The sequence below is a fragment of the Papaver somniferum genome, chromosome 1 (assembly GCF_003573695.1).
Source record: "Papaver somniferum cultivar HN1 chromosome 1, ASM357369v1, whole genome shotgun sequence".
In the NCBI taxonomy this organism is placed as follows: Eukaryota; Viridiplantae; Streptophyta; class Magnoliopsida; order Ranunculales; family Papaveraceae; genus Papaver; species Papaver somniferum.
Window position 1 is genome coordinate 15,422,256 of NC_039358.1, and position 26,719 is coordinate 15,448,974.

General features: G+C 36.6%; 1 long non-coding RNA gene across 1 annotated transcript; it reads left to right on the forward strand.

Moving 5' to 3' along the window:
- Positions 1-19,653: 19,653 nt before the first annotated feature.
- LOC113326243 lies at positions 19,654-20,884 on the forward strand. Its single transcript, XR_003348353.1, has 2 exons — positions 19,654-19,849; positions 20,402-20,884. It is a non-coding gene; the product is annotated as an uncharacterized LOC113326243 (long non-coding RNA).
- Positions 20,885-26,719: the final 5,835 nt, after the last annotated feature.

A 26,719-nucleotide genomic window follows, 5' to 3' on the forward strand; every position in this document is an offset into this window, starting at 1 on the left:
TGACTTTCGCAAAATATTCCTATCATGCACAAGTTTCATTTTGTTCTTATACTCCTTAGCACTACCGTATGCATCTCTACGAATCTCGTCCAACTCATTGAGATGGAGGTTTCTTTGAGCTCCTTGTCAAGTGAAAAGTTTAAGTTCTTAATATCCTAATAGGCTCGATGCTCTAACTCAACAGGCAGGTGACATTCCTTGCCAAATACTAAACGATAAGGTGACATTCCAATTAGTGTCTTAAACGCAGTACGGTAAGCCCATAAGGCATCAGTAAGCCTCGACGACCAGTCTTTCCTATTTGGATTAACTGTTTTCTCTAGAATACGTTTAATTTCTCTATTGGAAACCTCTACTTGACCACTAGTCTGAGAGTGATATGGGGTTGCTACTTTATGGGTAATACTGTATTGTTTCATTAAAAGAGAAAACAGTCTATTACAAAAGCGTGAACCTCCATCACTAATTATAGCTCGCGGCGTACCAAAACGTGTAAGTATATTCTCTTTCAAAAACTGGACTACGACCCTGTGGTCATTCGTTCTACACGGAACCGCCTCAACCCACCTAGACACATAGTCTACAGGGACAAGTATGTAAAGATAACCAAACGAAATAGGAAATGGACCCATAAAATCAATGCCCCACACATCAAAGACCTCAATCACTAAAATAGGGTTCAAAGGAATCATATTTCTACGGGAAATGGTTCCTAACTTCTGGCAACGCTCACAAGAAACACAATGACTATGGGAATCTTTAAACAACGAAGGCCAGTAAAATCCATACTGCAAAATCTTAGCAGCAGTCTTCTTAGCACTAAAATGACCCCCACATGCATGTTCATGACAAAAGGAGATAATACTAGACTGGTCACTCTCAGATACACATCTCCTAATAATCTGGTCCGGACAATACTTAAACAGATAAGGATCGTCCCAAAAGAAATACTTAACCTCCGCTAAAAACCTAGAACAATCTTGCTTACCCCAATGTTGAGGGGTTCGACCAGTAACAAGATAATTCATTATATTTGCATACCAAGGTGATTGGGAAACAGAGAACAATTGTTCATTAGGAAAGCTATCCCTTATAAGAAGGGAATCACTAGGGGAACTAACAACTAGCCTAGACAAGTGATCTGCTACTACATTTTCTGCACCCTTTTTGTCTCTAATGTTTGGGGAAAATTCCTGTAACAATAGGATCCATCTAATCAATCTAGGTTTGGTATCCTTCTTAGATAAAAGGTATTTCAAAGCAGCATGATCTGTATAGATTATGATCTTAGAACCTAATAGGTAAGAACTAAACCTATCCAAGGCAAACACGATGGATAAAAGTTCCTTCTCGGTAGTTGTGTAGTTCATTTGGGCATCATTCAGAGTTTTTCTAGCATAATAAATCATATGAAGTAATTTTTTTTCTCGTTGTCCTAAAACGACGCCTATAGCATAATATGAAGAATCACACATAATCTCAAAGGGTAGGTTCCAGTTAGGTGCCTGGACTATCGGGGCAGTAGTGAGTAAAGTTTTAAGCTTCTCAAAAGCCTCTAAACAAGCATCATCAAATACAAACTTAACATATTTTGCAAGCAAATTGCAAAGAGGTCTAGAAATCAAGCTAAAATCCTTAATGAATCGACGGTAAAAACCTGCATGCCCTAGGAATGACCTAATATCTTTTACGGTTTTTGGGACCTGTAAAGTCTTAATAAGGTCAACTTTGGCTTTGTCTACCTCTATACCCTTTGAAGAGACGATGTGCCCTAATACAATTCCTGATTTAACCATGAAATGGCATTTTTCCCAATTAAGCACTAAATTTTTTTCCTTACACCTAGTCAACACTAATGTCAAATGATGCAAGCACTCATCGAAAGATGAACCAAACACTGAAAAATCATCCATAAAGACCTCTAAGAACCGTTCTACCATATCAGAAAATATGCTCATCATACAACGCTGAAAAGTTGCAGGGGCATTACATAGCCCGAAAGGCATGCGTCTATACGCAAAGGTACCAAAGGGACAGGTAAAGTGGTTTTCTCTTGGTCTTCTGGGGCAATAACGATCTGATTATAACCGGAGTAGCCATCTAAGAAGCAATATGACTATGTCCAGCTAATCGCTCTAGCATTTGGTCGATAAAAGGAAGGGGAAAGTGATCCTTCCTTGTGACCTTGTTCAATTTCCTATAGTCAATACACACACGCCATCCCGTGGTCACTCGGGTTGGGATTAATTCATTATTATCATTCTGGACTACAGTGATACCTGATTTCTTGGGGACAACCTGAACAGGGCTGACCCACTTACTGTCTGAAATTGGGTAAATAATACCCGCATCTAACAACTTAAGCACCTCTTTTCGAACTACCTCTTTCATGTTAGGGTTCAGTCGACGTTGCATCTCCCTAGAAGGTTTGGAGTCTTCCTCTAAATGAATCTGATGCATACACACAGTAGGACTTATACCCTTAATGTCTGCTATAGTCCACCCTAAAGCTTCCTTATTGTCTTGAAGTACATTTACTAGCCTACTTTCCTGATCACTATCCAAATTGGAAGCTACAATCACAGGTAAAGTCTCAGATGGGCCTAAAACACATACTTTAGAGTATCGGGTAGTGGTTTAAGGTCCAACTTTGGGGGCTCTTCTAAAGAAGGAATTAGGGTAGTCTCAGAAACTGGTAACGGTTCGAACCTAGCTTTCCATCTATCAGTGTCTAACACAGGGGTAGAATCTAATAGAGCATTCACCTGTTCAATAGTGCTATCGTCGTCAAAATCTAAACCAAAATGGGATAGACAACTTTCTAATGGGTCTTCAGACAAGATGTTTGGTAATGACTCCTGAACTAAGGCTTCTATCATGTTCACCTCCTCAACACATGTGTCATCTAGCTCATGAGGTTGCTTACTGACATTAAAAATGTTCATCTCCATAGTCATATTACCAAAAGATAAACTCATCACACCATTTCGACAGTTAATGATCGCATTAGACGTAGCTAAAAATGGGCGACCTAAAATCACAGGTATCTGGTTCTCTGGGTCAGGGACAGGTTGGGTATCTAGGACCACGAAATCCACTGGATAAATAAACTTGTCGACCTCAATAAGAACATCCTCGATAACACCTCGAGGGATTTTAACAGACCTATCAGCTAACTGCAGTGTCATCTGAGTAGGTTTCATTTCACCAAGTCCTAGCTGTAAGTATACATGGAATGGCAGTAAGTTCACACTGGCTCCTAAGTCAAGTAAAGCTTTTTCTACCCGGAAGTTACCTATTGTGCAAGCAATGGTAGGAGAACCTGGGTCTTTGTACTTTGGAGTTGTGGTGTTCTGAATGATTGAACTTACGTGACTAGCTAAAAAGGCTTTCTTATGGACGCTAAGTTTTCGCTTTCGCGTACACATATCCTTAAGGAACTTGGCATAAGCAGGAATTTGCCTAATTGCATCTAATAAGGGAAGGTTTATGGTAACTTGCTTAAAAACCTCCACTATGTCATTAAAGTTCGATTCCTTCTTTGTTGGTACTAATAGCTGAGGAAATGGGGCTCTAGGCCTAAAATCAGACCTTTCAGGAACCGAATTCACATCATTAGAAACTTTATCAGTCTCTTCAGCTACTAGTCCTGAGAGGTGAGATCCTGAGGGGTGAACTACAGTATGTTCACTATCGGGCATGGTTACCTTATTGTCTACAACTCTACCACTTCTAAGGGTTCTAACAGCATTCAATTGATTCAAATGGTTTTGCACCTAATTCATGAACTCCTCTAGGGTTGGGTTGTGTTTGACTAGGAAACTTACCTTTTTCTCTCAAAGAATCACTTATCAGACCAACCTGGGTTTTTAACTCGGAAATAGCCTAACTATTTTCTTGTCCTATCCTGTTACTAGCTTGTAGACTCTGTTCTACGGATAACTGGAATTTTGCAGTTTGATGAGTTAACAAGGCGAGAGATTCCTCTAAACTTAGGAATTTCTTATCTGACTGATTCTGAAACTGAGCTAGTCCTGAAGGATTCTTAGTATAGCCAAAACCCGGGGGAGCATTGGAATTACTAAACTGACCTTGACTTTAGCCCTTAGACCACGAAAGGTTCGGATGGTTTCTCCAACCAGGATTATAGGTTTCTGAATATGGGTCAATATTTTGACGGTTATCAAATCTAGTGTTATTATAAAGAGCATTGGCCTGCTCTTCAATATTCTGTCCTTCCCAAAAAGGCTCCACTCTACCACTAGTCTGGCCCACTTCTAAGGCTTCTAACTTTTTTGCTATAGAAGCAATTTTGGCATCTGATTCATAGCCTCCTTCTACCATATTAATGTTTCCTCTACTTAAAAGAATTATTTTCTGAGGTGCCTTACTATTTTCCCGTTGATGGGTTTTATCGACTATTTCATTAAAAAATTCCATCGCCGCATCAACAGTTTGGTTCTCAAATCCATCAGTGCATAGAGACTCAACCATGGTCGTTGTGGAATAATCTAAATCCTCATAAAGGATCTGAACTAGCCTAACCTTTTCTAAACCATGATGAGGACACTGGGATAATAAATCATTGAACCTTTCCAAATACCTATATAAAGATTCCCCCTCTTGTTGTGAAGATGTGCATATTTGGGTCCTAATAGACGATGTTTTGTGCCTAGGGAAAAACTTATTGAAAAAGGCAGATGTAAGTTGTTCATATGTCTCAATTGACTTGGAGTCCAAACTATACAGCCACGACTTGGCCTTATCTTTCATGGAAAATGGGAATAACCTAAGTTTCAAAGCATTATCATCTGAGCCTCTAATTCTTAGAGTACAACAAATTTCCTCAAAATCCCTAACATGGTAATAAGGGTTTTCATTTTCTTTCTCTAAAAAGATTGGGAGCATCTGTAAGGTCCCAGGTTTCAGTTCATAGGGTGCCTCCGTTTCAGCTAACTTAATACACGACGGACGGGTAGTCCTAGTTGGATTCAACAAAGCTTTCAAAGTTGCCATTTCTGGCGCTATCGGAGCAATAGGGATTCTCTCATCAGTCAAAGAACGTTCAAAAACAGACTCTTCAAAAGACGGAATTTCTAGATTAAGGTAATCGAGACGCTTCGAACTACTAGGTTTCTCTTTAATAAATCTACCTAGTGCGTCTCTTTTACGTTCAGGCATACAATATAATTTTCTAAATTGGAAGGGTAAGCAAACACAGATCAATGCCGACTCAACCAAATCAAACCTATTGATTTCTAGAAAACAAAAAGCATGATGGCTCCACTTATATTGTTTCTAGACCAGCTTCTAATCCTTCGAACGGGAATTCGTTACAATTTAAGCAAACCCCTCTGGAATCAATCCGAGTTAATGTAAGTTGAATAGAGGCGAGGGAAGCTCGGTGGAGCTTTGATAACCAAGGCCTCACCGGTATTACAAGGCGGCGCAGTCACGCATTCAACTTACAGAAACCGTCAAGAACTTCGAAGTATGCTTAAAAGAGTAACCAATATTTTTCGAATGACTTTCCTGTTAAGCTCGTTACCCTATCGGTCTCGTTCTAGTCAAAATTTTAGGATTAGGTTCGCGTAGGTTACGTGTTCCTAAAGCGGGCAAGAAGAGAACGATGATGAAATAGAACCCTTATCTTGTATGGCCAGGCCTTGCCCTTTACTAGAAAAATAAATGTCTGTATTCAGTCCTCAATATATATGCATACGAAGGAGTCCAGTAACTCGCTGACAGGGGATTCGCGAGTGTTTAGAATCTTACCTCCCGTTCCAGACGGGGGATGAATCAGTTGTAGTCGACTCGGGCCACTGACTCCGATGTCTAGTGTACGAACCCAAGGTGCAGAGAAAATATCGTAATTGTCCTCCTTCTCTGCAAACAGTTTATATTTAAAGTACCCTTCCGTAGGGTAATAAAAAAAATAATGTTCCAAAGTCCAAAAGTCCAAAAAAGAAGAAAAATTACAATAATAATAAACCCTAATACAATTTTTTTTTTAAATAAATAAACAAACCCTAAACTAAAATTGTCTAAAAATAAAATAAAATTGTCTTCTTTTCTATTCTTTTTGATTTAATCTTTAGCTCCAAGTCTTTATGAAATCACCAAACTCCTTGGCTCAATTTTCTTTATGATCCAGAACCTGTAGACACAAGATAAATACCCAAAAACATAAAAAAAGACAAAAATAATAAAAATAAAAAAATGAATCTAAAAACCTAAAAACAAGTCCGCGTCGACGGCGCCAAAAATTGATGTGATATGTAGATAGTGGTAAAAGTGGTTCGATTCTCAGACTTGTGAATGATATTAATTAGACTTAAATCCTAATATTAAAATAGAAAACTCACTAAAAATTATAGCAAACTCAATCAAAAATGATATCAATACTAAAAGAAACACTGAGGCTAAGATTCCACTATTTTCCAAGTTCAAAGTGAATGAACCAATACTTATATTTATGCAATTTTCTTGTTTAATTTGATTCTAAAATATTGCAACAAGTAGATTTTCAAAAGTAATAATTGTAAATACCAAGTATGAAGCATCAAAAGTCTTAAAACTAAGCATACTCCATCAAAATAGATCACAATCACTCAAATAAAAATCATATTCAAGGCAAATAATCATATAATTATTGCAAATAAAAAGATAAAATAGAATATATCACTTTTTGTTGGAGAAATAGCTTCCTCTATCGCCTCAGCAATGGGGTTTAGCTCCTCATATTAATCATGATCTCAAAATATGTGTTTGTTTCTCAAAAGATGATTAAAAGAGTGAAAAGTAATAACACAGACTGTTTGCAACAGTGTATTGGTGTTGCAAAACAGCTGTTACAATGGAACTGTTACAGAAAAACTGTTGCTTTGTCGCTGATTTTAAGACCCTAGAATAAGACTGCCCTGAACAGCTTAATGTTCTTCAGCTGTTAAACAGCGACACTTTTCTGCGACTGTCTACCGAGGGTCAATGTTCTTCGCGTTCTTCTTCTTCAACAGCAGCAGCAGCAGAAACAGAGTTTGGTAAAGCTCTGATTTCTTCTTCTCTAGCTCTCCTTAGGTTTCCAAACTCTCGACACCTCTTCTATATGACCCAAGACATCTATTTATATCAAAAATACCGATTAAACCTCTTCCAAATCTTCCAAAATCTCTTTCCTTCTCTTCACGGCCAAGTTGCGACAATATCTTGTTTTAGGATTTCTACGTGTTTCTGAGCTTTCCTTTTTATTCTAAACTCTTCCTTAGATAGATACAAATCTTTGGGAAGGTTTACAGCGTTTTAATCACTCTAAAATTCCCTAAAACAGGTCACACACGTGACTTTTCATATTTTCTTGTTGTGAGAAAAATCCGTCGTTTGAGCCCATTCTAATCGATTTAAACACCCATATCAGATTCCTAGACCCATAAGGAGTCTATCCTATGAAAATCAGAGTTTTAATCGACCTCAAACTCCTTCAAATCATGATTGCCAAAACTGCTCTTTAACTGCATTTTTTTGTCCGCCAAAATCCTTTTTTTTAATGTTGAAGATGGTTGCCCCTTATCCAGAGTAGGGGTGCGATTAGCAACTGCTTGGAAATGGGATGCCCCTTAGTAATTAGGTTACCCCTTATCCAAATTGAGAGTCTGAATAGCAAATGTCCTCAGGGTGCTTTCTGACAACTTTTCGAGCCATTTTTTTTCCAAAAATGTTTATTAGCCAAAAATACCTACAAATAAATAAAACACCATAATAAGTACAAAAATGAGCCCTAACAATATATAGAATCGAGACAAATCGGACACAAAAATGTGTTTATCACTCATCGTTTGTGATTCCATAATATCTAGTTTCGCTTCCATACGATTTAGATTATTGTGAGGTGATTGATAATACTAGGTTGTTCTACGAGAATATAAGTCCGGTTTATCAATTAGTTCCTGTTCACCTTGATTTATTAAAAGAAGGAACAATGCTCATAGGTATTTCAGTGGGAGATAGATTTATCTATTTCAATCAACTTTTCTGTGTGAGACAAGTTTTTTTTATCAAGTCTTAGACTTTGGGTCGTAGCAACTCTTAATTATGGGGGAGATCAACTAAGGGAATCAAGTGCGTAGTATCCTGCTGGGATCACAGATGTAAGGAGCGCAACTGTACCTTGAATCAGTGTGAGATTGATTAGGGTTCAACTACAGTCCAGTCTGAAGTTCATTGGTAGTAGGCTAGTGTCTGTAGCCGCTTAATACAGTGTGGTGTTCAAAGATGGACTAGGTCCCGGGGTTTTTTTCATTTGCGGTTTTCCTCGTTAACAAAATTATGGTGTCTGTGTTATTTCCTTTCCGCATTATATGTTGTTATATGATTGAAATATCACACGTTGTGCGTTGAATCGATCAATTGGTAAATCCAACCTTTGGTTGTTGATTGAAATTGATTGATCCTTGAACATTGGTTTTTGGTACCATTCAAGTTACTTCTCGTATATTCAACCGGGCTCGCAAATTCCTATTTACTGATTGCGGATTGAATTGAGAGATAGATATATAAACTCTTTGATATATTTTCCTATAGATTGAGTCTGACTGTCTAGTTGATTCTCTTTAAATCATATTGGAGTAAGTCCTCTCAAATTTCCAAACGAATTGTTGGGTGTGGTTGTTTGACCCACACTTTTTCATAAAATATCCAAACCGGTGTGTGAACTAATAAAGTTCTGTTTTCTAGAACTAGTTTAGTACCCAAACTGGTACGTGAACTTATTTGTTCTGTGAACTCCGGAACCGGCAGGGTCTTAAGTTTGGCAAACCGGTTCATAAACTGAAAAAGTTCTGTGGGCTTCGGAACTCAGTTTTGAACTTTGGTTGGAAAACCGGTACGTGAAATAAAATGTTCTAACAACTTCGGAACTCGGTTTTTTCTCAAAGTTGGCAAACCGGTCAGGGTACCTTGACTCAACCGATTCACGAACGACCAAGTAATTGTACTTTGTGCATTTACAAATTATGTCGATTGTGTTCAAAAGAGATTAAATTATTTCTACGAGATAATTTTCATTTGTTTTATTCTCTAAAAACACTATACTTAATTGATCACATAATTGTGACTCAAGCTAATGTCATATGTTTTCATGAATGTTAATGTTAAGCTTTTAAGTTCAAACCGGCTAGTTTCGGCTAACCATATTGAACATAGTCTTTATACACGGTTCAGGTATGGTTTCACCAAACCTGTGTGTATATCTTGTTTATGTGAATCAGATTCAAAGATTCATCTAACGGTGGATATTGTTTACTTGGTTCCAAAGCTATCTTAGCTTAAACCTAAAGCAACCCATGGTTTGAATATCTATAAAAGGAGAACTTCAAGCAACTGGGTTCTTTGAATCCCGACAGTACTTTTTAGTGTGTCCTAGTTGTATCTAAAGTCATCCTCTTCCTAACCCTATTAAGGTTTAGAGACTATAAGGACTTCATAGGGATCTGTGAAGCCATGTCCAGTTATCTTTCCTTGATAACTTGAGTATCCTGATCTTGATTGATTGTATAGCTTTCTCCAACGATCAAGATAGATAGTAATCAACAAAGTTCTCTTCGTCTCAGACTTTGTTGATTCCACAAGTTTTCTAAACTTGTGAGGTGAGTGATAATCTAGAATGCACTTCTGGTTATATAAGTCCGGATTTTGAGGATAGCCATACTTCGGTCAAGGTTGCTATCGATTTCCATCACCTTTATCAAACACTTTGATTAATCAAAAGTTTGATTGTAATCTGGAAATCAATTTATAGGCTTAATTTGTGGGAAGAAGATTTGGTTTAAAATCTTCAATTAAGTTGAAGCAACTCTTATTTGGTGTGACATCATCTAAGGGAATCAAGTGCGTAGAATCCGGCGTGTTCAAGAGACATAAGGAACGCGACTGTACCTTAATCGGTGTGATACCTTTAAGTCTCAACTACATTTCATTCCGAAGTTAATTTGTAGTAGGCTAGTGTATGTAGCAGCTTAATACAGTGTGGTATTCAATCTGGACCAGGGCCCGGGTTTTTTTATGCATTTGCGGTTTCCTCGATAACAAATTTCTGGTGTGTGTGTTGTTTATTTTCCGCATTATATTGTTTATCTTTATAATTGAAATATCACAGTTTGTACGTTGATCAATCTTTGATACATCCGACCTAGTTTGTTGGATATGACTAAATTGAATCTTGGACAATTGGTATTTGGTACCGTTCAAGAAATCTCTATGTGATTAGGTTCACGGATTTGTTTCTGTAAACGTTCTGATCACAAGACAAAGAGGGATATAAGTCTGATTGAGTTATTTCTCTCGGAATTTTATTGAGTTCTTCCATACATATTGCTTAAAAAAAGTGGTTGTGTATATTGGTACCCCCGCGTTTTCAATTGGTATCAGAGTAGGCAAACACATTAAGACCTAATAAGTATGTGTTTCAAGCAGTTTGACTATATGGACAGAGAAGAAATCTCTAAAATATAACACCAGTTCGGAATCGTTCAGATATGATTCAAGAGTATGATTCATTTGAGAAATATGTCGCATCTGACGTATCATCTAAAACTGTGGATAACAGCTGGGAGACACGCCTAGAGAAACAGTTGAATAAACTTTGTATTGAAAATAATTCTGTTAGTGATAAAGATGTTGATAATGAAGTCTCACAATACATTAGTTGTTCGACCATCTCTTAAAAGGAAAAAGGTCATCATCTTGTCTGACTCCGTTCCTGACACCTCTCTGTCAAGAAAATAAGTACTTGAGAAAGATATTTAAATACTATGATTGCATGTGATTATCATCTATTATAACCTCTCCTTAAAGATCGCAAAGAAGAAGTACGTTCAAAAAACTTTGAATGTGAAAGACTTCTTAAAAATATCATAGGGTTGGAAGAAAAACTTGCAAGGAAGTTTGCAATGTTTAACTCTCAACAGATTTGTTTTGAAGACATAGAAAGTGTTTTTCTCACTCTAGAAAGACAGCTAGAGGCTGATTTAGATGCTGCCAACCATAATGTGAAGTTGTTGAAGGACAACTTGAATAAGTTCAATACTAGACAAACCATCATCCACTGTGCTAGGAGCAATTAAGAATCATCTTGGCACACGAGGATTGATTTGTAAAGGAATAGATGCTCCAAGCATTAGCAAAGAGGTAAAGTTTGTCAAAACTAGTGCTTCCCTTCATTCAAATGGTTCCACTACCTAAGTCAGCAGTTGAAGTTCGAAAGAGAAAATATCAACCTCCAAAGACATCACATAAGAATCAAAATAATTACACTTCACATAGGTGTTATTATTGTGGTAAGAACGGTCACTTGCAAAAGGAATGCCGTTTTCGCATAAGGGGTGAAAAACTTCATGACGTACTTGTTTCGGCATCTCATGAAGGAATCAAACCTAAGTCATATGTTAAGACTAATACTCTTGACAATACGGGTTGTCAATGTTCAACCTTTAGAAAAAGGAATCAGTGTTGTGATAATCCAAATGTTGCCTATAGACACGCTACAAAGCCTTTTCACAATTGTAATGATTATCAAAAGGTTAACTCTGTAGAGATAAGGACAAGATCCGGTATTCCTAGTTGGATTAATTCTAACGTAAATTGTCCTTCAAATACTTTTCAAATAAGTTTTGAGAAAGAAGACATTCTGAAGGAATCTACCTCAGAAACACAGAGTCGAACTGTTTTGAACCTTCTCATTAAGCTTGAACATAAAATTTCTGAGCTCAGAAAACAGGTCATCAAAATCAAGAACTTCGGTAAGACTAAAGGAATAGCGTATACATGTAAGAATTTTATATCCTCTTCTTTTAAAGATGAAAACTATTTATGAAAAGACGAGGGTACCAAATATACCTCAATCTAAAAGTTTTCCTACCTATATGTCCTTTCTCCAAAAGTGATTGTATATGGACTGATTCGAGACAATGCAGCTAATCGGTTCACACTTCATTTGATCGTCTATGGATACGAGATCGAGACAATACAACAACGAAGTATGTTTACTTGATAAAAAAGGTTCAGACTTAACCAAACACAATGGGATCACTTATCAAGTAAATAGGAATTAACGTTTTGTGTATTACTTTAATTATAATAAAACAATTATAATGCGGAAATATAAAGTAAATGACACAACAATGTTTTGTTAACAAGGAAACCGCAAATGCAGAAAAACCCCGGGACCTTGTACAGAATTGAATACTCTCAGGATTTAGCCGCTATACAAAATAACCTAACTTCGTATAGTTGAGACCAAGCAACTAAACCTATAGTTCACCTAGTTCCGTCTGTATTCCCTCGCCTCCAACTTATGAATAAGTCACGTACTTGGAACAATTCCTTTGGTTTGTATTCCAAACAGTAAAGGAACAACAAATATGTTTGGTATCAACTCTCTTAAACCAAGTGATATGAGTCGGACAAAGGCTCTTCTGTTTATCTTAACATAAACTCCTTTGTCAGGTCCTTAGATCTATCTTATATTCAATTACCGAAGTAATCGTTAAGATTTTGCAATCAACACTCTTAATCCAAAGAATTGTGTTGATGACGATCTACTCAACTAATCAATCCAAATCTATCACAAGGATAAAACCGATTATATTTGGATCCTCTTTTTACCGAAACAAGTATTGTTCACACCAAAGATTATGAACCCCAAATCAGGAATCTTCAATATCTTCTTTGTCTTCAAATCTTCTTAGATCTTCAATAAATACATGCACACAACAACTTGAATCTCTTGTGATCAATCACGCACAGAATGGAGTCTGTTAACTATGGATTATCACAAGATCGTCTTTAGATCTACAAAAAGTCTAAAGATCCCTGTCGAAACTCTGAACTAGTTTGAGTGAATCTTATATCAGAAGAGAAAATCTTCAAGCATAAACAAACTAGGTGCAATCAAAGTTCAACCACCGTTAGTCAATCAAATCAATCGAAAACAAAAGATAAACCGCAATTATCTAGTTTCCCACCAACGATACTGATAGAGCTTCTCAATCCCAAAGAAGACTTTAAAACTAGCGGTCGTAAGAGATTTCGCCTAATTAGGTTACGCTCCTCTCCGAATAGGCGGCTTCACCAGTAGCAGCATAACAAGAGGTAGTTTGTTGTTACGAAGGATTAGTTTGCTAGAAATGAAAACTTCAATATTTATAGAAAAGGAAGTTTGGATACCAAGGAATTTCCAAAACCGAAAATATTCTCAAAATATTCATTAAGGCACAAATTCGGTTTCCATAATTCCCGGAAATGCTCTGTCCAAAAATAATGATCGAAATCTCTTGGAAAATCTCTAATTAGAGAATGCACATTACTAATTATTATTTTCCTAAAAATGAAATTAATAACCTTAATTGAAAGATTCTTAACTTATTTATATTTCGATCCTGCGATTCTCTTCCCTTAGCTATTAAGGAATAACTTTGAATAATTAAAGATTAACATTCACAGCACGTGTTCAAAGTATGTCGACATCCTTACTTTGTAAGTCCTCTTTCATACTTACAACCTTGAAACCGATTTGCCACACTTCCAAACAAGTTTAGATTGGTTCATCTGACTTTCAAGAACTATATGATTGATGAAAAAACATTCAATCACAAAACATGGGTGTAACAGTTCTACCAAAACAAGTTTCGGTTCTACCTCCATGTGAGTATTGTGCTTAGTCACACTAGCTTTCCAAAATTCGGTTGACTAGGTACTAGGATCGGTTCCCCACATATATATGGTATCTAACTTATATGTGTTGCACATGTCCGTAGGATCGGTTCCCCTTCGCCTAAAAACGTGTTGCACATGTCCATAGGATCGGTTCCCCTTTCTGCTATAAACTTGTTGCACCTCATAAAAGGATCGATTCCCCTTTGTGATGTACTTCACCTCTTATTAGGATCGGTTCCCCTTTACCCAGATTTAGTCAGACATAAAATCACAAACTCGATCTACCATCTCAGGTGAATACTTAAGATCGGTTTCACTAATAAAATTCATACCAATACATAAGTCAGGCCTTTGTGAATAGTTTTACCAAGAATACAAACAAGTCATGAACGGTTATACTAATCACACATATTGGTTGTTCATAAGATATGCAATGAATAACAATACCAATAACACCTGGGGATTTCCTTTTCGATTCACAGACCAAGTTCATGAATTTACTTCCTTAGAACACATGTAAAACATTGTTCCCTATGATGAAATCCTCACCTCATACCCATACATAATAATAATAGCATTTAAACGATTATGTCGATGTTTTATCTACAAAATTTAATGGTTAAGAAATAAACCTCGTATTGTATTCCTTAATACTATGTCTATCTAGAGTTCAATCATGCTTCGCAGTTTTTTTTCAATATGCACTACTTGAAAGATATGTTAGGGAATAAAACAGTTCAAGTCAAATATCACTAACCTCAAATGGAAGGATGATGTTGTCGTCGTAGTTCCTTGCTTCTTCACATCTTCAAGTCCTTGCAATACTTGTAAAGTCTCATTATCCTAATACTTTCAAGCTAGCCTATACGAAGTTGACTCTAATATATTATCAAGCGACTCTTAACATGAGTTTTGATTCACTAAAATATGACAACCAATATTGACATACCGACACTTGGTGGGTTCAACCGAGCTATACTCTAACAGTTTATTTACTAGAACAGGTACAAATCATGGAATTTTACCAAAGAATCTTGATGTTCATGATAGGCACTTGACGGATGTACGATAACATAATTTGATTATGGTAAATAGTTCCTCCTCCTGAACCATGAAAAGGAGGAAGGAAAATGTTCAAGAAAGATATTTTTCTAGCAAGCCTCAAAATCTGGTCTTATGACTCCCGAAGAGCTTCCTAGATTATTATCCACCTCACAAGTATAAACTTGTGGAATCACAAAGTCTGAGACAGAAGACTTTGTGATTTATATCTATCTTGTTCATTAGTGTTAAAGGCTCAACAATCAAAACAAGATCAGGATACATGAACTATCAAGATAACGATTGTTGGACCTAGCTTTACGAATCCCTAGGTGAAGTCTTTTTAGTCGTTAAACCCTAAAGGGTTTGAAGGAGAAGATGATCTAGTTTACAACTAGAACACACAAGAATGGTGACAGGCATTCAAAGATCCTAGTTGTTTGAGGTTCTTTTTATATAGACTATCAAAATCAAGATTTCTTTCGATTTAAGCCAAGGTATCTTTGGAATCAAGCGATCAATGATCACCGTTAGATGAAAAACTTGACTTGAGATTAACATAACAGAATATACACTCTGGTAAGGATGAACCGTAACACTTTAAGACTTTAATCTTGAGTCACAAATGTGATCAACACATGTCTAGATAGTATTTTTAGAGAGATTCTCAAATACCGATTATCTCATAAAATAATTCTAATGCATCTGAAAATATTTGAAAGGATAAGTACGTGTACTGAACCTGTTCGTGAATATTTTTCTCAAAGTACGTGTACCTGGTATGTATATGTTTAAGATAAAAACGGGTTTACGAACTCACAGATCTTTTATGATCTTCATATTGGGTATGCATACCTTTTCGGTTTTGAAACCAAGAGATCTTTTCCGTTTGCATACAAGGTACGCATACCTTCCTGGTTCACAAGTCAACAGACTTTTTATGGTATGGATACCGGGAATGCGTACCAAAAAGTCGTTGCCGAATTATAGATATGCCGGTACGTGTATTGGGTACATGTATTGCAGATCCGGACTTATAATAGTTCACCCAGTGTATGAACTGGTATGTATATGTCATGTATCAGGATTTTACAGTAGTTTTATATCTCTCTAATAATCGATTTGAAACATTCTTGAATAAGATCAATGATACATATCACTGTTCCAGGCTTTTTCAAATGATTAAATCTTGAATCATAATTTAGGTTATAAATAGTAAATTGTTCCTAACCAAATTCATCAAATATGAACAAATTTTCTTAAGCTTAGCATATTTCGAGAATGATTTTCAGGATAAACTTGACTGGAAATTTCTATTATGCATGTAATGTCTAATTTAGTCATACGACAATGTCTCATAGATAGAAAGGGTGAAAAATTTAGAAATATATGGTTCAGTCTTCACTTACCTTTTGTTGAAGAAGTTCTCCAGAGTTCCTGTTGATCTTCGCCTTCAAACGGTAGAACGCAGTGATATCCGATACTCAACTATACACTTTTATACTAATCCGAGACTTGATTAATGTAGACTATAAATCAAGATATAGTGTTGATCAACTAAATTTTACAACAAGCTTGAGATTGCAACACCTGTGAGTTCGACCGAGCAATGCTCTAACACGTATTACAGTCCATCGAGCTTTATTTCCCAAAAACACCTATAAACACACAAAATTGCAAAACAAGTAAAAATTAAGTATTAACAATATCAACAATGGAGATCAAAGTAGACACATAAATGTGTCCATCTGGTATCATCAATTTTTGCACCCTTTGACGCGTCAATTATTCGATTTCTGATAATCTATGGATTATATCTTCATTAGGTATCTACCTGTCCTCCCATATTTTTTCAAAGACGCCTCATTTTTAGATTTCCATACAAATTTATCTTTAATGATACTCAATCCTTTTTGGATACTTGTCCAAATCCACGATAGGTTTGAAGTTATGGAGGATTCAAATGGGTGAGTATTTGGAAAATATTTAGCTTTAAGTAGTTTGACCTATAGTTGATCTTGTTCAGTAGTAAGTCTATTTGCAAGTTTTGTTAGGAGCGTTATATTGGATTGGTGTGGATTTTTCATGCCTAGACCTTATTTATGATATAGGGTTTCAAATGCTAGCCAAGATTTAATAAACTCTCTTTCTCTTTTCTTCCAGTCTTTGCTCCACCAGAAATTTCTTTGAATACAGTCCAATTGATCCAAGGGTTCTTTTGGAAGAGCAAGAACTTGTATTTAATAAGTTGGGTAAGCTTGAAGAATGGATTTTATCGAAAATATCCTTCTGACTTGGTAAAGGAGTTTTGATTTCCAGCCTCGAAAGGTGGAAGTGTATTTTTGGAGTAAAGGATCAAAATTTTCTTTCTTATTCTTATCGAAGAAGACGGAAGTGCCGAGATATCTATCATTTTTTATCATCAAAGGGACTTTTAGAATTTTTGCTATAATTTTCCGATGTTTAGGGTGTATTCAGGGACTAAAATAGATACTAGATTTTTGAATATTTACCATTTGACCCGTGACTTCTCCAAAAGTTTATAGGATATCTAGAATATTTTTTGCTTCCCCAGATCTGCTTTAGTGAATAAGAAGCAGTCATCTGCGGGAAAAATAAAAGAGAAGTATTCGGGGAATTTTTATTAATTTTGAGCATGGTAATTTTTTCATCTAATTAATTGCCTTTTGAAGAAGCCTAGAAAGGATTTCCATGATGATGAGGAAAAGGTATGGAGATAGAGGATCGCCTGGTCTTAATCCTCTTGAGGTGTTAAATTTTGGTTCGGGGGAGACATTGAGGAGGATAGAGAATGAGGTTTTCAAGATATATTGCATTATGAGATTTATCCAAGTATCATTGAAGGAAAAAGAAATTAGGACCTTTTTAATGAAGCTCCACTCCAACTTATCAAATGCTTTTCTAAATATCGTTTTTTAGCTTTGGAAATTTTCATCGAGTGAAGCAGCTCATGTGCTATTATATAATTGTTTGTCATTTGTTTATCCGGGAGAAATGCTGATTGATAGGGTGAGATTAATTTGTTGAGGATCGACTTTAACATATTAGCTAGCATGTTTGATATTATCTTATAAATAGTATTACTTAAGCTTATATATAGGTCGGAAATTAGCCTCAGTTTGAGGGGTGGCTATTTTCGGTATGAGAGTTATGAAAGAATGATTGAAGTCTGCAGTAAGTAAACCAGATTTAAAGAATTTTTGAATTGAAAATATGATATCCGAGCCAAGAATTTCCCCAATTTGCTTTCAAAAATTATGGTTGAAAATCATCTGGACCGAGGGCACCCCATTGATTCATATTTGGACATTGTGTTCCAAATTTCCTCTTTTGTTGACATTTCAATCAGGGTTGTGTTTTCTGGTGAGCGTCGTTTACTCAACAAAATAATAAGATATTTACCACTAATTAACAAGTAATAAAGCGGTAGTAAGGATCGTTCCCGCGAAGAGTAATGCAATTGATATGTTATCTAAATCAGCGATAATATAAAAGAAGGATAAAAAGGATAATAAGATAAAGATGATGAAGAAATCCTTCGCCGTTACCAACTGTTAGCTCAATATTGTACCCGTCTATCTCTTGTTATAAACAATTGTCACCAACCGTAGAATAGCAGCTACGCTTAAGTACGCTCAGCAGGTACGTTTAACTGTATTTGGTGATTTTCTTGGTGTCATCTCTGATGTCTCAAGACTCAAGGTGCATTCATCTCTTGGATACTATAGGAAAAAAGAAAGACGTACAAAGCAATTGTATATAAAAGGGATGCATGCACCTTGAGTCTTGAGACATCAGAGATGACACCAAGAAAATCACCAAATACACACACATCGATGAAAAAAAAAGAAAAAAAAAAGGACGGATTCTGAGTTTAGGGTTCGCACCGAGAGCCAAGAGAGAACACACTAGATTAATCAGGGAAACAACTGATTTTAAGATAACATACATCTTGGTGTTAAGATTAGGAAACATATTATTAATGAAATCATAGATATATATCAGGAAACCCAAGGAACGGATGGCCGAATATATCTCTAGCAAAAGAGCGAAAGTAAAGATAACGTTTGTCGGTATTTTTGGTTCATTGCCTGAGGGAACGAATTTTTGGTGCCATCACGGTTCATGAAACTATAAAATTGGTCGCGGTAGAATTTGGTTTCCCTTTTTTAATATTTTTTTCTCTTGTTTTTAAACTAATCATACATTGCCAAGTGTCCTCACCAAAACGCTCGTTTCACAAAACTCAAAAAAGGCCTATTTCGGCTAATATGAAGCGAGGGTTTCCTCACCGTTCAACGCGGGAGCTTTATTTGTCTAGGCCTTTAAGTCATGAAACCCATAACGGGTTCAAGCTGAAAACGGATTTTATGTGCTCACTGTTTTTAAGATACGGGACATTTCTAAACACTCATGTTTTATGGCATCCAATTTTGAGGCATCCTTAAGTTCATATAGTTGTTTTAGTCCCGCACATGCCAAGTTAAAAGAAAAAAATAAAATAAAATATACACATATTTCCCACCTATTTAATGTATTTTCCCTGCCACACCAAATCAAAAATACATCGTCATGGGGCGGTGCGAAGAAGCTGCATACACCATATCAAAAATGCATTGTCATGGGGCAGGACAAAGCCCCGTGCACTCCAGGTTAAAAGAAAAAACATGCCCAGTGCATAGCACGGGCACAAATCTAGTCTTAATGTTATTTATGGAAAAAAATGGGCTAGAGAAAAGCTTCCCTGTTTTCAAACGTCAAAATAATCACACCGAAGATGGAGTGGTAATCTGGACGGTTTATAGTTGTTCTAGAATAGGGATCATGGTTGGGTGCGGTTTTAACCACAGAACCTGACCATCAATCATAGTCATAGCCGTGAAATTATGTCAATTTGATCCTATCCATCGTTGATAGTATAAAAACCCCTAAACCTAAAAGAAAGATAACAACCAAGATTTGGATCTCTTCCCCCTCTCTTCTTCTCAGCTACGGCCGTAATCACAAGAATTCCTTTAATCATGGAAAAGATTGTTGATTAAATCACATATCACAATGATGTCTCTTCTCAAAACTCAAAGTAAGTTGTGGTAGTATTATTTATAGTCATTCGATTGATTTTCATTGATATCCCTGCTGTTAACCAGAAATACCTGCCACATTTTATGATCATGAATAACAATGAGTTCCGGTGTCAACAGGTCTCATTCCTATTAATATGTTAACCACCGACGGCCAAATAAGTGAAGTTCGCTGATTTTATATGTTATATGTGAACATAACCCAACGATTCATGAGAAAAAGAAAATTAAACTAAATTAGGAAACACAATTAAAATTTAGGAATTCATCTAGATTCTGTTTCCTAATTTGGTTTGGTTTCCTGTTTTTGGTCTTAATATTATTGAAGCCTATATAAGAGTCCTAGTAATGTATTACAGTATTCTACATCCAATTAGTTATTGTTCTCTAGTTTTTTGTGAATCTCTTCGCACCAGTTTTCATTCTTTTCTAGATCTTTGATCCAATCTACAGTATACCACATTAGGGTTCTTAAAATGGCTTTTTTATCTCCATTTCGAGCAAGTGATCCCTCTGTACCCGCTAACAATACGATTTCTTCTTATTATAAGGTTTATATTGATCCGTCGGAACCCAAGGACCTGGAATTACAAGCCAGGTGGTCAAGATTGATGTTGGCACAAGATCGTGCGACATCTGAGGAGGAAAAACTATCGGTCAAGCGCCAGAAAGAAGAGTTGAACGCTGCAGCTGATGAGAGGCTGAGAGAGTTGAGATCGAAGGCGGTCGGTACTCCGAGTCTGCGGCGGCTAACACTTACTGAGGTGAATAAGAAGCAGAAGAAAATCCAGAAACGGTCGGCGTGGGCCTCAAAGAACGCTGAGAAGTGCATAAAGGCATTCGAAGAGTATTTGAAAAAGAAAGAGGATGGCAAGTGATAAGTGTCTAGGCTTCCTGATCATATATTGTATTTGTAATAGCTTTTTTACATTTTCCGAGCTTTTTCTATCGGGAGAGGAGAGATTGAACTAGAGATGTTTGAAGTTGTTTGTTTCTTAAAAGTAATCAACTAGATCTGATATATTGGTAATCAAGCTCACTACCTCGAAATATCCATGCGTTCAATCCAAACTATGGGATCGAGTTGTAATTGGTCTTAGTTATAAATAGTGTTAGGGTGCACTCATATGTTCATTATGTTGCTTTATCTTCTGAAACATAAAAACATCAGTTGGCAGCTTACATTTCAATTGATTTTTATCAGAGGGAGCCACCGTTTGTAACAAGAAATGTCAATCAGAAAACCTGTAATTTAGAAAGATTAAATAAATCTAAACTTGACCATTTGATGTCCTGATTTTTAAGGGGTTTGTTAGAATCAAACGATCATAACCTAATAAACCAGCAGGGTGAACAAATAATTAATCGGCTGATACTAGTATATTTCCTCTGAATAACAAGTAATCTAGAAAAGGAGTAACATATTTTCACGTGTGGAGATTTGAGAAAAGCTCTTATTTTGTTGGCTGGATAGTTTAATTTCAGAAGATGATCCGGTTAGGGCAAGGGTATATATTTCCTCCATCCCAAAATAGATGACCCAATCTTTTTTAAATTTTGTTCCTTTAATATATGACCTAAAACTATTGATTATTGTTAACAATTACGGATCAGTCATCAAATACGTTACAGCCGTTAAATTAAATACTAAAGTGAAACCTGATATTAATGGAAAGAGGATAGTTTTCTACTTCTGCATCCAATTTGTGCCGCCTTTGCTTGGGCAGAGGAAGGAAAAAAAATGAAGAAACCCTAACCCAAAAATCACTATGTTTATCATCAGCCGCAGCAAAATCACGGTGGATGACTTTTCCTCTCATAGATATAAAATCTTGTTATGTTTATTTGTTATATTCTAGCCAACTAGGTTAACCCATGTCGGTTAAGAGCTTTTCTAATGATTATCATTCTTGATTTATATGTGTGAACATTTTCTACACTTTCTTTTGACAAAAAAATCCCTTAATAAGGATTCTTAGATATTAGAATTTGAAAACACAAAATTGGTTAAAAAGCCCAAAATCAACAATTTTTGGGTGAAAAGGACATTTAGATTTTGATACTGTTTAAATGGACAAAAATGTAAAAATAGCCAGGATGTAAACAGTTTCATCCTATCCATTTTTAAACACTTTTTTCTTATTTTTAATTTATATCAGGATGCATCCAGTTTCATCCTTGCTATTTTTTAAGTTTAAGTCAGGATGCATCCAGTTTCATCCTTGCTATTTTTCTGGTGTCCATTTCACCCATAATAATTTTTACTCGTCCATTTGAGCCATGTTTTAAAAATATTTGGACAAATGACCAATTTTCCGATTTAAAAATTGTTCAGCTCCATCCCTAAATCCATTTTAATCTTTTATAGGGTCCATAATCATGCAGCAGATCCACGGACCATACCCAAATTTGGTCCGAAAAGTAGTCACAGTGGAGAAGAGTATACCCAAATTTTGTCTGACTTTTAAGGTTTAAGACCAATTTGGAGTCGCATCGAACTCGATTCAGAATGGCCTTTTGAAATCTAGTTTCCATTCAACCATTATAAGGCCTATTCCTATGCACATGCAAAAAAAAAAAAAGTTGTTTTGCATACCAGCTGGCATGGCAAACTAATTGTGCTATTGATAGGATGGAAAACTTACAATAAAATACTGCAAGTGCACAGTGTCTAACTAGTAGAACAATGGCAAGTACAGGTCGTTCCACGAGGAGTGTGAAATACTACTACTAATTAATATCAATAACCAATCAATCAACTTCAAGGATTTAGAAATTCACGGAATTATGATAGCAAAATAGTAAAGATGTAACCAATGGTACGAAGGTGTTAGGGTTCCGGGAATCCGTTGTAGGTAAATTATTGCATTCAATCACAAAGGGTAATTTAACACCAAATATATTTCATTTAACGATTGGTCGACAAGATTTATCAAAAAGATCGTTTGTTCTCGCCTTAAAGTAGAATTCCAAAGCACTAAGTATACATGGCATAAATAATCAAGAGATATTCATAAGACGATTATTGCTAAGGTTCAACGAGTCCTTCCACCAATCTAACCATGGACTATACATGGCATAGAACATGAAAAATCTAGCTAGAAGTTAAATCATTGATAGAGAAACAAGACCATAATCATTAAGCTCATATTAAGAAAACCCTTGTCTCAAAAACACAAATAAATCAAACCACAAATTCATCCTTTCATCCTAACACGGATTAGCCCGACATAGCTTTCTCAAAATCCATAAATCAATATAAATAACTCCTAGCTAATCAAAATGGAAGAGAAGATAAAAATGGCAAACCTTTCTCTTCGGTTCTTCACGGCTGTGCATCCGCCTCCAGCCGGCCTCCCCCTTTCTCTCTTTCTATTCGAATGTATTTGTATAGGTGTTGTTGGAGAAGTTAATTAACCTAGCCACTAACAGCGCAGGAGGCCCCGTCCACTATCCACCGGTTTCCAAACTTAGACCATTTCTTGTTATCACCACCGGCATGCATTCAACCTGTTCCCTGGTCAAAGTTAAATGACATACAGAAACCCCATAGCTTAATCTGATTCAAATCAGCCCCAAAAGCACCTTCCTCCGAACATCCGACGACTGCACCAGCTCCCATGAACCAGCACTGCCTTAATTCACTATAGGTTATAGAGTAACCTCGCTGCCTTGCTCTCTGGTAGTAATAACTCAACCATCTAAACAATCAACACCTGCCTTGCATTCTCGATAGCGTTCCAGCCACCACTCTCTTCTCAACTCCGGTAAACTCGGGAAGTATTCAACTTCATCTCAGTCACGAGCTCAACATGAACCCAAAAATAAGATCTATCGGCAGCTGCTTGAGAAATACGAAAAGATCAACTTGTATTGCATCAACAGTGAACGTTTCCTTCCAAGCTAACAACCGCCAATTACACTCGACAAACCAATGATCACAGCCAACTCTCTCGACTTCATTCTCAGCAGCTACCATCGACCATTCCAGACAAAACCAAATATAGATAAGAGAGGTTGCCACCATTAATCATCTCCAAAATCTACGCAAACCATCATCGCTGCCTTTGTTCGCTGCCAACATGAACTTTTTGTCTCCACCAGCAGCTTGACTACCTCCACCAGTTGCAATTTCTGTTGCCTGAATCCTTTCAGTCACCGATTGGCTTCGAAATTCAGACCCTCAAAGTCTGAGAACAGCATCATGGCATCGGGCCTTCAACTCACCATTTCCCTGAGCTTCATTCCATCTCCATTTTCTTCACAGCACCAACATCGATAGCAACAGCTCAACCACCATTTAACTGTCCCATCAAAATCTCATTTCCGCAGGCATTAACAACTCAAGTCCATGGAAGAAACACATTCAGTCTTCTCTTTACCAGCTGCAACAACTCAAGCAACCAGTTGAGCCTCAAACTCATACCAAAATGAGACCTCGTAGTTCACAGTGAGAGCCATCTTTACTCAGGCTCTTTCTACACCCAGCAGACTCTCTTGAACTCCAGCAATCCGTAATTAATTAGAAGCCTGACTTGCATCTTCATTCCTGCAATGAGTATGAACCACAGTCCCATTTCCGTTTCGCCAGCTAAGTCACCTTCTTTTCGGCATCAGTCATATCCATGTTGCTGTTTTGTAAGCTTTAAAATGATGTTCTTATTCTCAATATTTCTTTGTACAACCTCCCGATCCCACCATGAGACAAAAGATATAGCACCACCAAACTCCCTTTCTGTCGATAAGAAGTGAAGATGATACAAACCACAGTGCACAGACATATTGTAGTATTTCCAGTTATTATAATCCACTAGTGGAACCCAGGTGCTTGAGTAAACAAAGATATTCTTCGTTCCCATTTGCATTAGCCCCTGGCCGTGAGCAAATTAATGTGGTGCTAAGCTACTAACATAGAAAATTCAGAGGCGGCCATGTTACTCTTCCCCTTGGTGCCTTGGAAAATTAAATGCTTTTTGTCTCAACGGACAATTTGCTTCCATTGAACCATTTATCCTTTCGTTACTCAAATTCACCTGTACTTTCTACAAAAGCACCAAAATAGCGTTATTAATCAAGATATCGAGTCCTAACTAGTATAAATATGGATATAAAATGTAGCACATGCATGGTTATCAACGCCTCCACACTTATATTTTGATAGTCCTCGAACAAAACAAAATAAAATCAGCTTAACAACTGGATCTGATAGGAGGTAGGGGTATCCGCTCTACAGCTGGATAAATAGGAGGTAGGGATATCCGCTCTGCAACTGGATAAATATCCGCTAAACACCTGGATATAAAGTGAGTCTGCTAAACAGCGAGACGGATGCACTAAACATTGGATAAAGATGTCTGCTAAACAGCTAGACAGAAAGACCTGTTATACAGCTGGTCATAATATGCAAAAAAATTTCATTATATTTTTTTTTTCGCAGACCCGCTCAACAGCTGGTCATATAATACAATTTTTTTTAAGACCCGCTCAACAGCTGGTCGTATTATGCATTTTTTTTTCTAATCAAAATTACTAACGAAAGTACCACTCCCCCACACTTAAACATTACATTGTCCTCAATATAATCAAGTCATCCAACGTAAAAATTAAGATGTAAGTTTAAAAAAAAAAAAGGGAACAAATCTGATGGGTTGGCTCCCATGAAGCGAAAGTTATTTGTTTCCCTGCTTGCCAATATCATGTAGTCTCAAACAATGTGAGACTGGTACCCCAAAGTAGACATCCAATCATATATATAGAGTCTGAAAAGTTGAGGATCATCCCAACTAATCCGGTCAGCTGAAGATATGCCCCTGTAAACACTATAAACCTCCAAAAGCGGTATGTAAATTCATTCTCAATCGAAAACTGTAAGTGATATTCAAATAATGCATAGATGGGATAAGTAAATCATTCCCATACGCAACAAATTCAGATTGTTTGATAGTTTTTATTGGCGGAACACGTTCTAAATCAGGTTCTAAATCAGCTGAAATAATTTCCGCGGAACAAGAGCTCAATGGAGAATAATATCACGACTCATAGACCCATTATCATCTAAAACGGCTTGTTCTACCCTCGGTGATTGCTCGATGTGTGTCAAAGATAGTTTTAGTGCTTTTTGGGGAGTCCTGGAGGTAAGAACCAATATTTTTAACACTATTTGTTTGTTATTTTCACATGGAAAATTTAGTAACCAATAATATAATTATTTTCAGTATTGGTGGTATACATGGTTCCTTGTTTCGGAACCTTCTCTCATATCAATGTTTTTCCGATCATACGGAAGTACGATTACGAGAATTGGCAAGCTATACAGATTGAAGATGGTCAATCTACTGCTATTGCTCATAAGATTCAGCAGTTGTGTAGAACAAGCCTTAACCTTATCTCCCAGCCTTGATTGCATAGCACAATACTTATAATCTGAATCCCTGCACATGAACATTGTAGAGTTCATAACATTCGTCGTGAGTAAACCATATTCCGCTGTCTTCGGCGAATTTGGTACGAGCTCTGATTTTTAGTTCTTCATTTGACAACCTAGGATTATCCCCTTTTATCAATCACGTAATTTGCTAATACTTTCTAACATTATTGATGAAACAATAACGATTTTGAAGACACTCATTTGTTCTTCTTGGATTTACGTGACTTAACGTCGTAAACCTTTGAATCACAATGTCTCATAAGTTAAAAGTCTCTAAATTGAAATATCTATCGCTTGCAACTGAAACCCAACATCGAATTAGAGAAACATCTTCCTCTGGAGTAAAATCCACTTCGGTTATGCGAGCACTAGGCATGTTAAATGAATTTGAAGTTGGGTTGGAATGAGTTGAAATTAGGTATTTATAGGGGGAGAATTGCTA